At 48.9% G+C, this 14,437-nt stretch overlaps 1 protein-coding gene across 5 annotated transcripts in view; it reads left to right on the forward strand.

Moving 5' to 3' along the window:
* Positions 1-301: 301 nt before the first annotated feature.
* The window catches only part of NEXMIF (neurite extension and migration factor), a 166,848-nt gene continuing 152,712 nt past the window's right edge, over positions 302-14,437 (forward strand). For 2 of the 5 annotated variants that reach the window (XM_064427203.1, XM_064427207.1), the window contains exon 1: positions 1,014-1,173. The gene's annotated coding sequence lies outside the window, so the exon portion shown is untranslated. Of the gene's footprint in view, positions 443-1,013; positions 1,174-14,437 lie in introns of those variants that run through there. The other 3 variants (XM_064427204.1, XM_064427205.1, XM_064427202.1) reach the window with 3 other exon arrangements.

The raw sequence follows: 14,437 nt of genomic DNA on the forward strand, positions 1-14,437 counted from the left end.
ATTTTTAGACTGTGTTGTTTAAGATGAAAAAGCAACTCAAGCGATAACTTGACTAGAAACCTCTTAAATATCACAATGTCACAGTGAACTTAAATAAACCTAAAGGCTAATAGGTGTGTCTGGTTTGCCTTCTATTTGCTAAACCGTTCTGTTGACTCAGGAGATGAAACAACAGAAGTTTCCTCGGGTCCCCGGTGCACAAACTCCGGCCTCGGTGCACAAGTGAGGGGACACAGGGACACGGGCTGCGGGGGGCTCTGCGAGAAGGGGAGGATGCTATCGGCTCGCACACTCCGGAGATGCTGGCTCCTGCGCTGACTGCTTGTCGCCCTCCCGCTCGGCAAAAGGCAGCGGCTGCTGCGTCCCTGCCTCCCCGGCACCCCGGCAGCTCCTGGGCCATCCTGAGATGAGGCAGCCTCCTCCCGGGCATGGGCATCTGAAGGTAACCCACGGCTTTAGAGGCTGTTATTAACAACGGGGTCGTGGAAATGAACCAGAAAAGCTGCTGCAAGCCCTAAGGTGATTCCTGTATCCACTATGGAGAATTAAGCCGGATGGCCAGCGCTGGGAGCGAGTTCCGCTGCCGGGCTCCGGCCGAGCCGTGCAAGGGGGTGACACCGCTCGGCCCATTGTCCCCTCCTCGCCGGTAGGGCCCGGCCCGGCCCGGCCCGGCCCGTCCTTCCTCTCCCCGCGCTGGAGCCGCAGCCCCGGCCGAGGGTTCGGCACCTGCCCGGGCCCGGCGCCGGCCGTGCGCCCTTTATGGCCGGGCCGGGCGCGGTGCGCGGGTCCCGCTCCAGCGAACAATGGCAGCGGCGGCGCTGCCCGGCACCTCCTGAATGGGCGCAGGCCTGGGGGGCGGCGGCGGCGAGGAGGAGGAGGAGGCAGCAGCGGCGGCGGCGGGGCGAGGCGAGGAGGCAGCCCCCGCCCCCCATCCTCCCTCCCGCCCTCCGCCCGTCCCTGCGCAGGGAGCGCGGGGCCGGGGGGCCCGTCCGTGGGGCGGCGGCGGCGGCGGCGGGGGAAGGGGCGGGGGCCGGCGGCGGGAGGCGGGGGCCGGGGGCGGGCGCGTCCACCTGCGCGCGCCGGGCCCCGGGCGCATGGAGCAGCGCTGAGCCGCAGCACCGGCAGCGCCCGGCGGGCGGGGGACCCCCGCTCCATCGCGGGCCCCGCGCCGAGGTGAGTCCCGCCGCGGCGGAGCTTCAGCCACACGCACCCCCAGCTCCCGCGCCGGCACACCGCGGGGGCAGCGGGGAGGAGGAGGAGGAGGAGGAGGAGGAGGGGATGCTGATGCTGATGGCAGCGCCGGCCTGCGCGGAGGCCTGCGGGGAAGTTGCGGGGTGTGCGAGGGTGGTCTGAGGTGACGGGGGGGCGGCAACTTGGCGCCGTGTCCCCCCCGGGCAGGTGCAGCGCGGGGCGGGGGCGCCGCCCCGCCGGGGCCGCGGGGGCCGCGCTTACTTCAGCCTCGGCCAGAACAAAAACATAATGAAGGAGGGGGGATGGGATTTTTATTTTTATTTAAGGGAAAAAGAGAAAAAAAAAAAGCCCCAGCCCTGGGAGTAGCTGTCACCGCGCGCATTAAACTAGAGAACTGGCTAATCAAATAAAACTGGCTCATTGTCTGAAACTCTATCCCAGCGCAAAATGCGGCTGTGAATGTAATTAACCATCTGTCTGGCGGGCGGCGGAGCGCCGGGTCCGTGCGGCCGGCACCCGGGCGCTGCCGTGCCCGAGCCGCGGGATGTGCCCGGTGTGTGTGTGCGAGGAGGATGCTGGAGCGGGGGGGGGAATCCAATCCTCCCTCGGCCCCGAGGCGAGCGAGCGAACCCAAACAAGCCGCGGGGGACCGGCGGTGGTGGCCGAGGCGGTGGTGGCCGAGGCGGTGGCTTTGCCGCGGTGATGCTCCCGCGGGGAGCCCGCCGGGATGGGCGCGTTTCTGGGGGAGCCGGGCCGGGAGCCGTGGGTGGATGCGTGAGGCCGGAGGGAGCGGTGCGCCTGTGCGAGCCGAGGCCTCAACGAGCCTCTTGCGGGAAAACAAAACGGCTCCGCGGTCCTTAAATCCTCCCGGAGGTTTTTTTCCACCCCCCCCGTTTCCGCCCCGCGGTTCGCTCGTCCCCCCTGCCCCGCGCCGGCCCCGAAACCTCAGTGCAGCCATCAACATCCTGGTACTCGGCTGTGCCGCGCCGGAGGTACCTGCTGGCATCGCCGGAGCGGCGTGCTACTGCGGTAACACCGAGCCCGCCGCACACGCTGCTGCTCGCTCTGCCGCTACACACGCTCCTGCCTCTCGCTTTGCTGTTTTTAATTTTTTTTTAATTTTTTTTTTTTTGGTGCGCGTGTGGTTTAGTAAAGGAATAATACAGAGGCTAAAAAAAAAAAATAGCGGCAGCGCTCAAGCAGGTAGGATGCAATTTAAAGTCACTTCAGCTAATACCCCATGCAAGACTGCATTTGTTAAGGTATGTGAGCTGTGCAGAAGGCAGCAGTCTTTAGTGAATCACTTTTGAAAAACAAATACTTGACAAAAGAACCAGACCTGCTAAATGGATAACAATTATGTAAGCCTATAGTAGGTTTTGATGTATGTCAAGTCTGTTAAATAAATCAACCTGTTCAGTGAATAAATCTGCTCTGCACCAATGCTTTATTATAATTTTTTTAAGGAGAATAAACCTGTGTATTTAAGACGTTTTTACTGATGTGAATCTCGTGGCCAAGCCCCATAGCTGCCAGTGACACAAGACAAATCCGTGGGGAGGGTGGGGTGCAGGAGCGTGGGGAGGGATAAGGTGGATATTAAAAATACACAAAGATGTGCATAAGGATTCCTAGTGATAAAATTCTCACTGATCCATGTCTTGATGGAGTATTTGCTTTGCAGTGGCAATGGCCCATACAAAGCTACATTGATTTAGCTTGCTCTGTTCACGATGGCAGTTCTGGTGAATAATTATTTTCCCAAAAGCCCTTACCAAGGGAAGAAAGAGAGTCCCTGCTTGGCCTACACAGTAGTACAGTATCTTTGAAAGCGCGTATCCGGCTGCAAATAAAGAGAGCCAGTTCAAGTGTTACTACACTCAGCAGGAATAAAAGGGAGGCAGAAAAGGGGAGCCCCCGTGTGCCTCGTCCCCCTCTCCCTCTCTGCTCCTCGCCCTGCGCTCGGCTTTGGGGGCGGGGAGGGGGATTTTTCTGGGTTTGTTTTTCCCTTTTTTTTTTTTTGTGTTTGCTGTTGCCTTTTGGAGGCGAGGCTCTGGCAGCCCACTTAAGCGTTGAGTTCTGAATGCTGAGGAGTCTCTTTCAGATTGAAAAAAAGAGAAGAGGTTGTGGCCAGGGGCTTTTAACTTCCGTAGCCGGGACGGGGACTGCCTGTGTGGGGCAGTGCCTTGGTGGTGTCCTTCTCTTTTGAGATGGTGGGGCCTCGTGGATGGTTTTGTGATGGATCACGTGTGTATCTTTTTTCCTGGCTCTGCAACGAAACATATGAAAAGGCTCAAATGTGCCTGCAGGACCAAGAAGGCCCCAGGCTTGGGGAGAAAGTGTTCCCAGACAAAGGGGTCTGGCTCAGGTTGGGTGTGGGATCCAGCCAGGGATGCAAGGTGCATTTTTTGGATATTAAGGCTTTTCCATTGTAGCAGCAACCCAGCTGTGCTGCGTTCCCCCAGCACAGCAGTGAACCATCCCCTTGAAGTTTATGCCCTGTTGCAAACAAAAAGCAGCGTTAGGAAATAATCTTTTCCTTGGGCAGAATCCAGGGAGGAGAGCCATGGATGCTCCAGGCCTTGCCCTGGTTCTTGTGTGGGGGCTCTTTGATGCTGCCGTTGCTGAGTTTGTGTTTGGCCCTGAGAGGGTTTGGGTAGCCTGGCTGTTTACCAGAGGAAAATTGCTATTGCTTCTCAGTAATGACAGCTTTTGGTCTGTGAGGGTATGTTAAAAAAATATTTTGAGAATTGGGAGCAAAATAATTGTTATGTAATCCACCTGTTACGTTCAAAGTCCTGTTTTCCACCTGGGAGAGGATTGCACTTTTTTATTTTTATGCTAGATCTTTGTGTACTTTTAGCCCCGCTTGAGTTGGCTTTATAATCATTACCTGTGTATACAGTCAGGTGCTTGACGAGCCTGATTTTGTGGATGCTGCCAGCAGTGAGTAAATGAGCCATGTGGCATGAAACTGAGCAAACCATGTTTTGCTGGTACCTTGCTCTTCCCTCTTTTCTCTGAGCTGGTGCTACCCACCCCTGGTGTCACCTGTGCAGGGGTCTGAGCTGTTCTAGCACAAGGATTTCTCTTATCTGATTTCTTACCTGTATGTGGTGTGAGAGGCGTGGTGGGATCTCAGCCTTTTGGGGTTTTGATTTTAGGGCTCCTGGGTGCCCTTACAACCAAACACTAAATGATTGCCATGCGTTGTGTCGTGTAGAAAGCAGTGAAGTTAGAGATGCTGAAGATGATGGATTGCCTTGAGCATCCAGGTGTGGGGATTTGCCTGAAGGATGCAGGAATTGAGTATAAAGCCTGTGCTGAGGGTTGGTAGCACTGCTGAGCTGCATGGACACGAGGAGAAACAGGGAGTGTTTGGGAAAGCTGAGCCAGAGGGAAGCTTGCAGGAGGAGTTGTCAGTTCTGCAAATGAGTGTTGAACCCTCATCCTTAGCAAATTGTCTTAGGAACGGCCAGGGGAAGTGGCTTTGGTGCCGTGGTGCTCTGGACTCTGGTGGTAGTGCTGGGTGGATTTTGTTTGCAGTTCAGGGGAGTAGCATGTAATCTGTGTAATGCTGCTTTTGTGTGCTCTATTGCAAATTGATGTCTGGGGAATGACATGAAGCAAAGGCTCTAGACCAGCGGGTCTGTGATATTTTTGTAGCAATGTCTTTTTATTCAAAGCAGGTGTCATGGAGATCTTTCATCCCAGGATTTCTTTCATCCCTGGCGTTTGTTAGCTTGTGTTAAAACTTTAAATCTTGAGAATTTCTTCTGTACAGAAGGTGTTCCTCATGTTGCTCTGGCATGGGCTGAGCGATGATTATGCAGTCTCCAAAGAGTGACAGGGATGAGGTGGATCTGTGTCTGCATGGCTACGTCAGCCCTGTGAATAATCCAGGGACGTGGCCCAGTGCCCTCCAGCCACAGGCAGGGTCTGTGCCAGCTCAGCTGGAGGACCTGCCCAGGGATCTGGGAGTGGGCAGCGTGGGCGTGTTGTCCCTGGGCAGAGTTTTCTTCTAACCCTTAAGCATTCAGGAGGTGATTTATGCCCAGCAGTCTGAGCTCGTATTTGCAGTCTTGTTTGCCTTTAAAAAAGCTTTTGACTACGAGATAACTGATTTGCTTAATTTATCCAAGCTCTTGTCTCGGTAGTCACCCATGATGGAGAATTCTGCTGGCTAATTGTTGCCTTTCACTGATCTTATACATCTTTGTTTTGTGCTGCATCTTCAGAACCTGGGTGGATGTGTCACTAGAAGTTTCTGACCAGTCTCCTTGTCTTCATTTACGGTGTTGCTCCCTGCTGGGAAGGTGGAACCACAGTCTGCTGGCCCAACAGCGTTGCTTCTGCTTGGACCCCAGCTAATTAATTACCCCATCAGTTCAACACCTTTCTGAATTGTCACTGTCAGGACTGTGATTTCTGTCTCTTCCAGTAGCTGTTGTTTTCCTTAGGCATGAGACCATGAGTGTCTCTGTCTTAGGAGGGAGCTGGAGGTCTGCCTTGTGGTGTCCCTTGAGTGGTGTTGCAGTGCCAGTCTCTGTGTCACTGGGGCTGGCAGCAGCAGCAGAGCTCGTAGGCCTGGCCTTGACACCAGTTTGGGCTTTTCTGCCAATTTACCAGCTTCCTCCTCTTGCCTCTGCAGGGTTTCTGTCGTGCAGAAGGGACTCCTCGTGGTGGGTTTGGTGTGAGGGTCCCTTCCTGCCTTGTGGTGTTCCCTGCAGGGGTCTGGAGCTGTTCCACACTGCTCCACCGAGGCCCTTGGAGAGAGGAGAGTCAGGATTTCCAAAATAACCCCAAACAGCCAAGGTGTTTTCTGCCTCTGCTCTCCCCCAGGTAGGGAGCTCCTCAGAAATTAAAACCCAGCGTTTCCACTGTCCTTTTCCTGATGTGCTGACACTGCTGAGGAGGTGGCTGGTGAAGGAGACTCTTGCATTTTTGAGGGTATTTGCACCCTCAGATGGAGGTTATCAGCAGATGAGCTCTCGTGGATCTTGCAGGACTCTCAGGAGTGCCAGGACGTGGCTTGGGGTGCACAGAGCACTCCTGAGCACTTCTTGGTTGTTTCATTCCCAGCACGAGACCTTGGTCCTGGGGAGGGCTTGGGCACAAATTCCCAGCTCTTTCCCAGTTCCATCCCAGGTGAGGTCTCTGCCATGCTCTGGAGCTGCTTCTGGAGCTGTGTCCTTATTAAAAAAATTCAGATTCCTTTCCAAACACTTGGGAGGATTTTAATTGTCAGTTACAGCACAGGGGAGCCAAACATGGGAAAGACAAGTTCTGTGGGTGAATTTTGTTTCCTGTACAATGTCCCAATGAATGAGATGAGTCTTTGATGGAGGAGAGAAGCTGAAGCCTTATGAAGGGCCTGTTTATTGGCATTAATTATTTTTTATTAGTTACAGCATCCGTAGTCCGTTGGCAGTAGAAGAGCCCAAAGTAAGAATATTAATTCTTCAGAAGTTTTTCAAAGCTTGCATTTTTCATAAGAAGCTTGTGAAGCTTCAAATCTAAAGCTTCCAAAGCCTTTTTTTTTTTATTCTTTAGAAGTGCCACTGAAGCTCTTTTTTTAATTTCTTGTATTTTAGCTGAAACTATGAGTTTTACACATGGAAAAAAAAAAAGTTCTTTCCCATCCACTGCATTGGCCCCAATTTTCAGGTCCCTGCCTGGGTCAGCTAAGCCCTCTGCAAGCATCAGCTGTGCTCTGGAGAGCAGGTATGGACCCTTTGCTCCTAATTTCCTGTCCTTTCCCCCCTCTGGCTGGGGTTTTACTTGGTGGCTGAAGCACAGATGGATTTGAAATGTGGATTTGTTTGTGACTGGCCACTCAGGACAATACTTGACCTTCACAGTGGTTGAATAACTTCGGAGAAATACTGAACTGCTTCATGGGAGCGAGGAGGGTGGCTGGGAATTTAACCAGTACAGAGGGAATCTGGTGTCTGTTTGGCCAGCAAGCAGCATTTTTTTTTTTTCCTGGTAGCCTTGCAAGGTCATGTTTTAATACTCTGAACATGAATTTAAGGGTCATGCTGGTATTTCTGTGGTAATGCAGATGGATGCTGGATCTTATTTCATGTTGCTCCAGGGAATGGAGCAATTAGTAATCTTGGCTCTCTCTGAACCTCGAGGGGGAAAATGAAAATTGCCTTTTTCAGGGTGGTCACTGTTCTCATTTGCATGAAAAAGCTGTTGGGGAGTGGGGTGATTTTAGCTACGAAAAGTTGTGATGTGGGCTTTTTTGTTTAATGTTATTGCTGACATTACATGGACAGGTTCACTTCATTGACAGCTGTGCCTTTAACATGACAAGATGGGTGGAATTTTTGGGAAGATCAGGAGGGGAAGTGCTGCTGACCACAATTTTTCAGCTCGTGTTAAAGCAAACAAGCAAACCCCAATCTCCCTGACACCACTGGCTCTGCAGGGAGCAGCACACAATCATTTCCCATGGTTTGTTTATGCCTGCCTCTGAGAAAATCTCCTATATCAAAATCACCTGTCCATGCAGTGACTCGTGTGTGAGAGGGAGAGATTCGTTGTGGAGTGCATGGAGCAGGAATTCAGCTGGCTCTGGCACAGGCTGATGGTGACAGGGGGGCTCAGGACCATTCCCAGCCCGTGGCTGATGTCAGCCCAGCCAGGCATGGCAAAGGCAGAGGAACCCTCAGCCCAAACCTCCTGCAGAGCAAATAATTGTCCTAACCCACTAACCTTCACTTGCTTAATTGCCTTATTTGTCTGGTTAGCTTATTGTTTGGTGGAGTTTGTAGGAAGAGGAGTTTTGTGTATTTTGTGGCTGTTTCTTTGGTTCATTTGTGCTCATTCCTTGGCTGCTGGGTTTGAGCAGTGCCTCCTCAGCAGACACCAACAGCAGCCTTTTGGGAGGTGGATGGGAGGCTGGGCAGGCCACTGAGTTTCCAAGGAGCTTCTGGTTTGAAAGAGTGAATTTTTGAAAGGCTTGATTGCTCAGCATCACAATTTATGGCTGTTCTAGGCAGCACAAAGTTGTGTTTCAGGATTTACATTTGTGTTATGGTTTATGTCCCTGCACAGTGTTGAGCTAAGAACCATGTGCTCCTTGCAGTTCTCTCTTCTTCTGCAGAGGGTGTTTGAACTGGTGCTTGATCACCAACAGGGTCTGGTGCTGATTTCACCCTTTGGAAGCATTTCTGGCTTTGCAGGATGAGCATTGGTAGTGCTGCAGAGCTGGAGCTCGTTAGTGACTGATGTGTTGCTGTTATGTGGAATTACTGATGCTGATTGCTGGTGTGTGGAATTACAGGTTCCAATTCATGTGTTAAGCAAACCCTGGTATCTCAGGTTCTCTCTGGATTTTTTCCCTATAAACTGCATCCTCCCTTCCTCCCTTGTTTATGGTGTTCACCTCTCCATGGACAGTCTGTGTGCTGGATTCCTCACTAGGATGAGTTCAAGACTGCCTGAAATTTAGTTCAGGGGGAGCTGGGAAGCATCTTGGATTGACTTTTCACCCACTGGAGGGGTTGTTGGGTAAAATGAGTGGCTTGAGACTAAAACCAAAACAGCCTCAATGCCAGCAGGAGTGGAGGAAGGTGGCTCCTGGGAAGGGATTGCTGAGGGACATTTCAGTGAAAGTGGTGGGGAAGAGAGGAAAATGCTGCTTAAATTGTGTTTTGAAGCTTTTTGGCCTGGTGTGGTATGGGAAAGTCTTCATCTGCATTGTGATCAGTGAGTTTGTGTGTGGTGGAGTCCAAATATTGTATCACAAATGCTTAATGACTGACTTGTGCCTTAAGCCTCATGTGAAGGCAGGAAGGTTTATGTTCCCTGCTGCAATGTGCAGGAACCTAAAATATCTGAAATCTGCAGCTGACAATGTAATTGATGAGTTCTCACCCTGCATTCCTGGGCTGATGTTAAAACAAAAGGCAGTTTAAGGGTATTACAATATTTATATTTAATCTATATAAAATATCTATATATTGTATCTCTACAATAATATTTAAGGGTATGATCCTATCTTATATTCTGTTATTCAGTTAGGCCTGGGCATTTGCTGAAGGGGCTGTGTTAAATCACTCCTACGTTTGTGAGGATCAGGTTGAAAACCTGATGTGTAGCTTGGAGTTTAGTTGGTATTTTTGTTATTTTGTTAATACCTTCATCCCCCTCCCTGCATTTGTGGGTACAGCCATACCCTGTGGTGGTGGCTGCTAAACTTGTTATCTGTGGCTGTTGGAATAATTTCTCTTTGGGGCAATGTAAGGCTGCTTAAACATAAATGACAAGAGGGGAGCGGAGGGGTTGGAATGAGCATTTCCAGGTCTCTGCAGGGTCCTGCTCAGAGTCCCCAAATGCTTCACACTCTGCTCTGTCTATCCTTGAACAACTTCTGTGCATTGCACGGTAAATGGAAGTCAGAATAGTTTGTTTGATGTTATTTATTCAAATCTGGAAAGGATGGCTGTGCAAAGACCAAAGAAAAATGGTTTTAGTCTGACAAATGCCAAGGGTTTTTGTTTTGTTTTTAAAGCCCAAACAAACCCTTTGGGATCCTTGGCTGGGTATATAATAGCATGAAATACACCATTCCTTTCATTCTGCTCCCTAAAAATCTAATTTTTTATGCATTTAAAGTGGGAGTTGAGGCAAAAACAGAGTTTAGCTCTGTTGACCTATATTTATGAAAAGAGGAGGCTTGCTAAGTGTTGCAAGAAAAGAATATATAGTGCTGTTGGTATACTCTGACAAAATGTACACACATACTAAAACCACTTTTGGGATTCTTCATCTTCTTACTGAGTGTTTAAGCCCTTTCCAGCCAGATCCAATCCATTTTTGCAGTTCATGGCATGTGTATTCAGGCTGCCATTAATTGCCATGAGGCAGCAGTGGAGAGGGGCAGCAAATCAGGGAGTCTAGAGCAAGCAGGGGAGAGTGGTGGTGCTGAAACCCTCCCTGATCCCTGGGTTTAAAGGTGAACTTTTTTCCCGTTTCCTTTTTGTTGTTTTATTTTTTAATTCAGCCCACTCTCTATAAAGTGCAGTTTAATGGTTATCATGCTGCTTGTTGCATAACTGTGGCACAGATGTTATTTTTTTGTAATGTTGCCTGACATATTTAAAAGGGAAAGAGAGGAAGGGAATTTATACCCTTTGGAGATGAATATGTGGAGCCTATTAGTCTTAAAAAAAGTGTGAAGAGCTAGTTAGAGCTGGAGCTGGCACATCTCTGAAAGGCTGATCTGTGGAGTGGAGCTCTTCAGATAAAGAATGAACGTATTTTATCTTCTGGAGTTTGTTGTGTGTGTTACCAGCCAGCCTAAAACCCAAACTTGGTGGGGTACGTAATGTTTAGGCACATGATTAAATATTTTATGGAACTGAGACCAAATCCAAATGCATATTTAATAAAATGCTCTCCAGAATTAAGTTTTATGGGATAATCACTGGTGGTGCTCAGAGTTAAAGGATGTGGAGATGAAATACCTCGCTCAGCATGGGTAGTACTGAATGTGTAAGTGTTTATTTCGTTGCAGCTGCAAACAACACCTTTAAAGTTGCTTTCTTACGAAGCTTTGACTGAGAGAAAATGCAGTTATGAGCACAGTTTTAGCAGAAGGAAAAAAATTGCATTCAGGCCTACCATTTCTGGGAGGAATAGGCATGAGAACATGAAATCATCTCCTTTTGGCATTTCTAACAACGTTAGAAGTTCTAAAATAGTAGAAATGCAAATAAGTAGAGTGAAAATGGTAGATGCTGTATTTATATTTATTTATGTATAATAACAGAATGCCTGGTGTTTCAGATCAGCACAGTGTGCCTGGATTCTCAGAGTATTTGTTTTATAAATGGGGATAAAGCTGCACAACCCACCCCTCCCTGCTCTGCAGAGGAGCAAACCAGCTCACAGGGACATTAATGACCTGCTGGAAATGCAGTGGGGAAGTGAACCCGAGAATCTTGGCTTCCCAGCCCTTGTTTGAGCCTGTGGGCTGGGCAGTGGGATAATTGGGAGAAATTGATAAGGGGGAAAGAGGAGAGAAGAGGGAGATATGACACCCACTGTCATGGAGCATCTTTTTGAAGTTGTGGAATAAAGAAAATTCAAATGATTCTTCTGAAAGAACTTGAAAAAAGCTCAGGTGAATAGTTATAAAAACAAACAGAAGGAAACCTGAGAGTGTTTTTGACTTGTTTCTGCCTAGGGCAAGACATTTAGGTTAGTTTTTATTTTGCTTTCCTTCTGCCCTTTCCCCTCCCCCTTGCTGGATTACCTACTACAGGAAATAACAAATTAGGCAAAATAAATCCTAAATTACAGTTGGAGGAGGCAGGAGCTGCTGGGCGAGGGTAAAATTGCAGGTGTAAACTGGAGGGCAGTCCCTGTGCCTGGGATTTTATTGCCCAAGAAGCAGGTGAGGTGGGCTGCGAGTTCATCCCTCAGCTCTGGGGGTGCTGGGTGGGGAGGACACGGCTCACCCTCCTCCCTTGCTCCACCACAGGCACTTGGCAGGTGGACACAACTCCAGGGCTGGGAATTTTCTCCCTTTCCATCCCAGTGACACCCATGCAGTGTTTGGTGCTTGGTGCTCTGAAAACATCCTCTTCTGGCTAAGGAAAGGATGGAAAATACAGGGCTGAAATAGAAGGTTCGTGCTGATGCAAGCTGTGTTTACTTTTGGAAATTCAGTTTATTAAACTCAAGGCTGCAGAACTCCAGGGATCAGTGATGCTGTCTGAACATCACCTTCCGCACCGCACAAGCAATTTTTCAAAATTACTTTTTTAATTAAAAGTTGTATCGGTTTAACGCGAGTTAAAGGAAAGTTCACAGGCTTAGCATCGTCTGAAACATGCTGCAGATTTGGGAGAGAACCTTTCCCTGCCTTCTAAAAGTTTATCCAAAATAGTGAATATGCATGGGAAAGAGAGGGGAATCTCCTCCTGGGCTCGGCCTCTGAGGGATTGCAGGGTGAAGGTATTTATTGATTATCAGTCCAGCTCCACTTCCATTACCTTCAGAAGGAGCTGCAGAGCAGCAGAGTTGGAATATGAACATAAGGAAAACAAGGAGGACTCGAGGTACAGCAGAGGAAAGTCAATACAGAGCTTATTTAAATGTCAGCTGCCTGGAAGAGCTGTGCTCAAAAGCTGTGAGCAGAGATTAGGGCTGGGACACGACTGGAAGGGAGGGAGGGAGGTGGCTGCTGCTGCTGCTGCTGGGGGCAATGCCTGCACAAGGAATATGTTAAGGAGGGAGAAGAAACTGCTGACTGAAAATTGCATCTGACAATTAGTTCTGAGCAGCTAATTGGAGAAGTTCCGTGGCTCTTGGACAGGGGAAGCCTGTGACTGTGGTTGGTGGGCGATCTGATCCATGTTAACAGTGTTATTCATCAGTGCTGCTGACAGGGATAAGTGACACCCATTACAAATCTGTTTACTACCTCTAGGTAATGCATTTAGTTTCTGAACGTATGTGCAGGGTAGGGAGTCTCTGTGAGCACAGGGTTTCTGGAATTTTATAGAACCATGGAATATCCTGGGTTGGGAGGGACCCACAGGGATCATCGAGCCCAACTCCGAGCCCTTTGAATAATTTTTAATCACATTGACTGTATTTTCCCAATAGGTCAGAATTGTAATTCTGTGGCATTTGTCAATGTAAGGGGTTTTGTATTTGGGGAGAGCTTGAGCAAAAAAATTGCTGGTTTGTAGAAGGGTAGCCTGATGCCTGATTCTGAATTTCACGGCCATTTTTATTTTGGAAAGTTAGCCACTAATTACATGCCGTAATAAGAAGTAGTTTTATTACTGTTGTACCAGAAATAAAATTAGGTTGAGCACTTTCACGCAGGAAACATTATTGGAGTCAACCTCCAAAATGTTGCACTCGGGGATGTGGCTTAGTGATGGACGTGGCAGTGCTGGGATAATGGTTGGACTCGACGATTTTGGAGGTCTTCTCCAACCCAAATGATTCCATAAAGTCCTCAGCATTTCAGGCAGGACTGGAGGTGAGAAAGATGGGGTGCTGTAGCTCATTGCAACCCAGCCAAGTTTTTGTTTATTTTGTCAGCCTCCTGCTTCATTCTGAATGGAGTTTGGTGGTTTTGTCTGCAGGGGGATGAGTGCCTTGTGCATGTGATAGCCAGGGAACCCGAAGGCTTTGACATCCTGCCCGTTCCTGGCAGGGCTGCTTCCTTGGCACGGCCAGACTTTGTCCTAACCCTGATCAGAACCCGTGTGGTGTAACAGGTACTTGCTGAGGCCAGTGAGACCACGACCATGGGAACAAAGGGCAAAACAAACTCTGCTTTGGAAGTGTTTCTTTGCCATCTACACAAACACACAGCAACAAGCCTTTGTGCTCTTAGCAGCCATCCCTCCCTTTCTGCCTCGCTGTCCCATGCTGCCTGCAGAGGTGCATTTACTGGAAAACATCCCAGCTCTGCACGTGATCCCCTCCTGCAGGGAGGATGGGAGAGCAAACACCGTGTGATGGGCTCTGTTTGCACTGTGTGATGCTCTTCTGAGCAGAAGGCTTCCCACCAGAAGACACTTGGTTGTCCAGGAGGGCAGCGGCCACGCTGGGCAGGCAGGGATTTTACACGTAGATGGGATGTGAAGCAGTGGGCTAAAGTTGCTGTCCCTCTCTCTGGTATTGGCTTTTCTTTTCCAAAAGCTGTGGTGACAGCAGAACAGTGGACAAGGGATGTAGGTTTGCATTTAAAATACACAGGAGGCTCCACTGAGCCAGCATTGACTTCTCTCTTGGCCCTGTAACAGTGCCATCACTTTTCTGTCCTCTTCAACCCACTTGTTTAATGGGATTATTAATATGGATGTGTTTGCTTCCCAAGAGTGTCCTGAAAATCAGTTAAAATTGGAAAAGTGTGTTGAAGAAGTCTCTCAGTACGGCTTTAAAAATTTAAAAACCTTAAAAAATTAAATTTAAAAATGTAAAAATTTCTTGATTTCTTTTAGTAAAGAGAAGTTTACTTCTCAGCTGGAGTTTCCTTTTTGCATTTTTCCTTTTGCTTGTGTGTGGTATCCCATGGCTCTTCCAGTCTGAATCCTGCTTTATAAAATATTACATTTTATCCTGTATTGGAGAGTAAGATTTTCAGTATGTATCTTATTACACAGAAAGGGAATAGGAGGCAACCTTCAAAATTTGGGCTGTAAAACTTCTTCCCCTTCAGATGACATAGAGGACTTCTCATGCTTAATTGAAAGGTTCTGGATTC

This window comes from Passer domesticus, chromosome 7, assembly GCF_036417665.1.
Source record: "Passer domesticus isolate bPasDom1 chromosome 7, bPasDom1.hap1, whole genome shotgun sequence".
NCBI lineage: Eukaryota > Metazoa > Chordata > Aves > Passeriformes > Passeridae > Passer > Passer domesticus.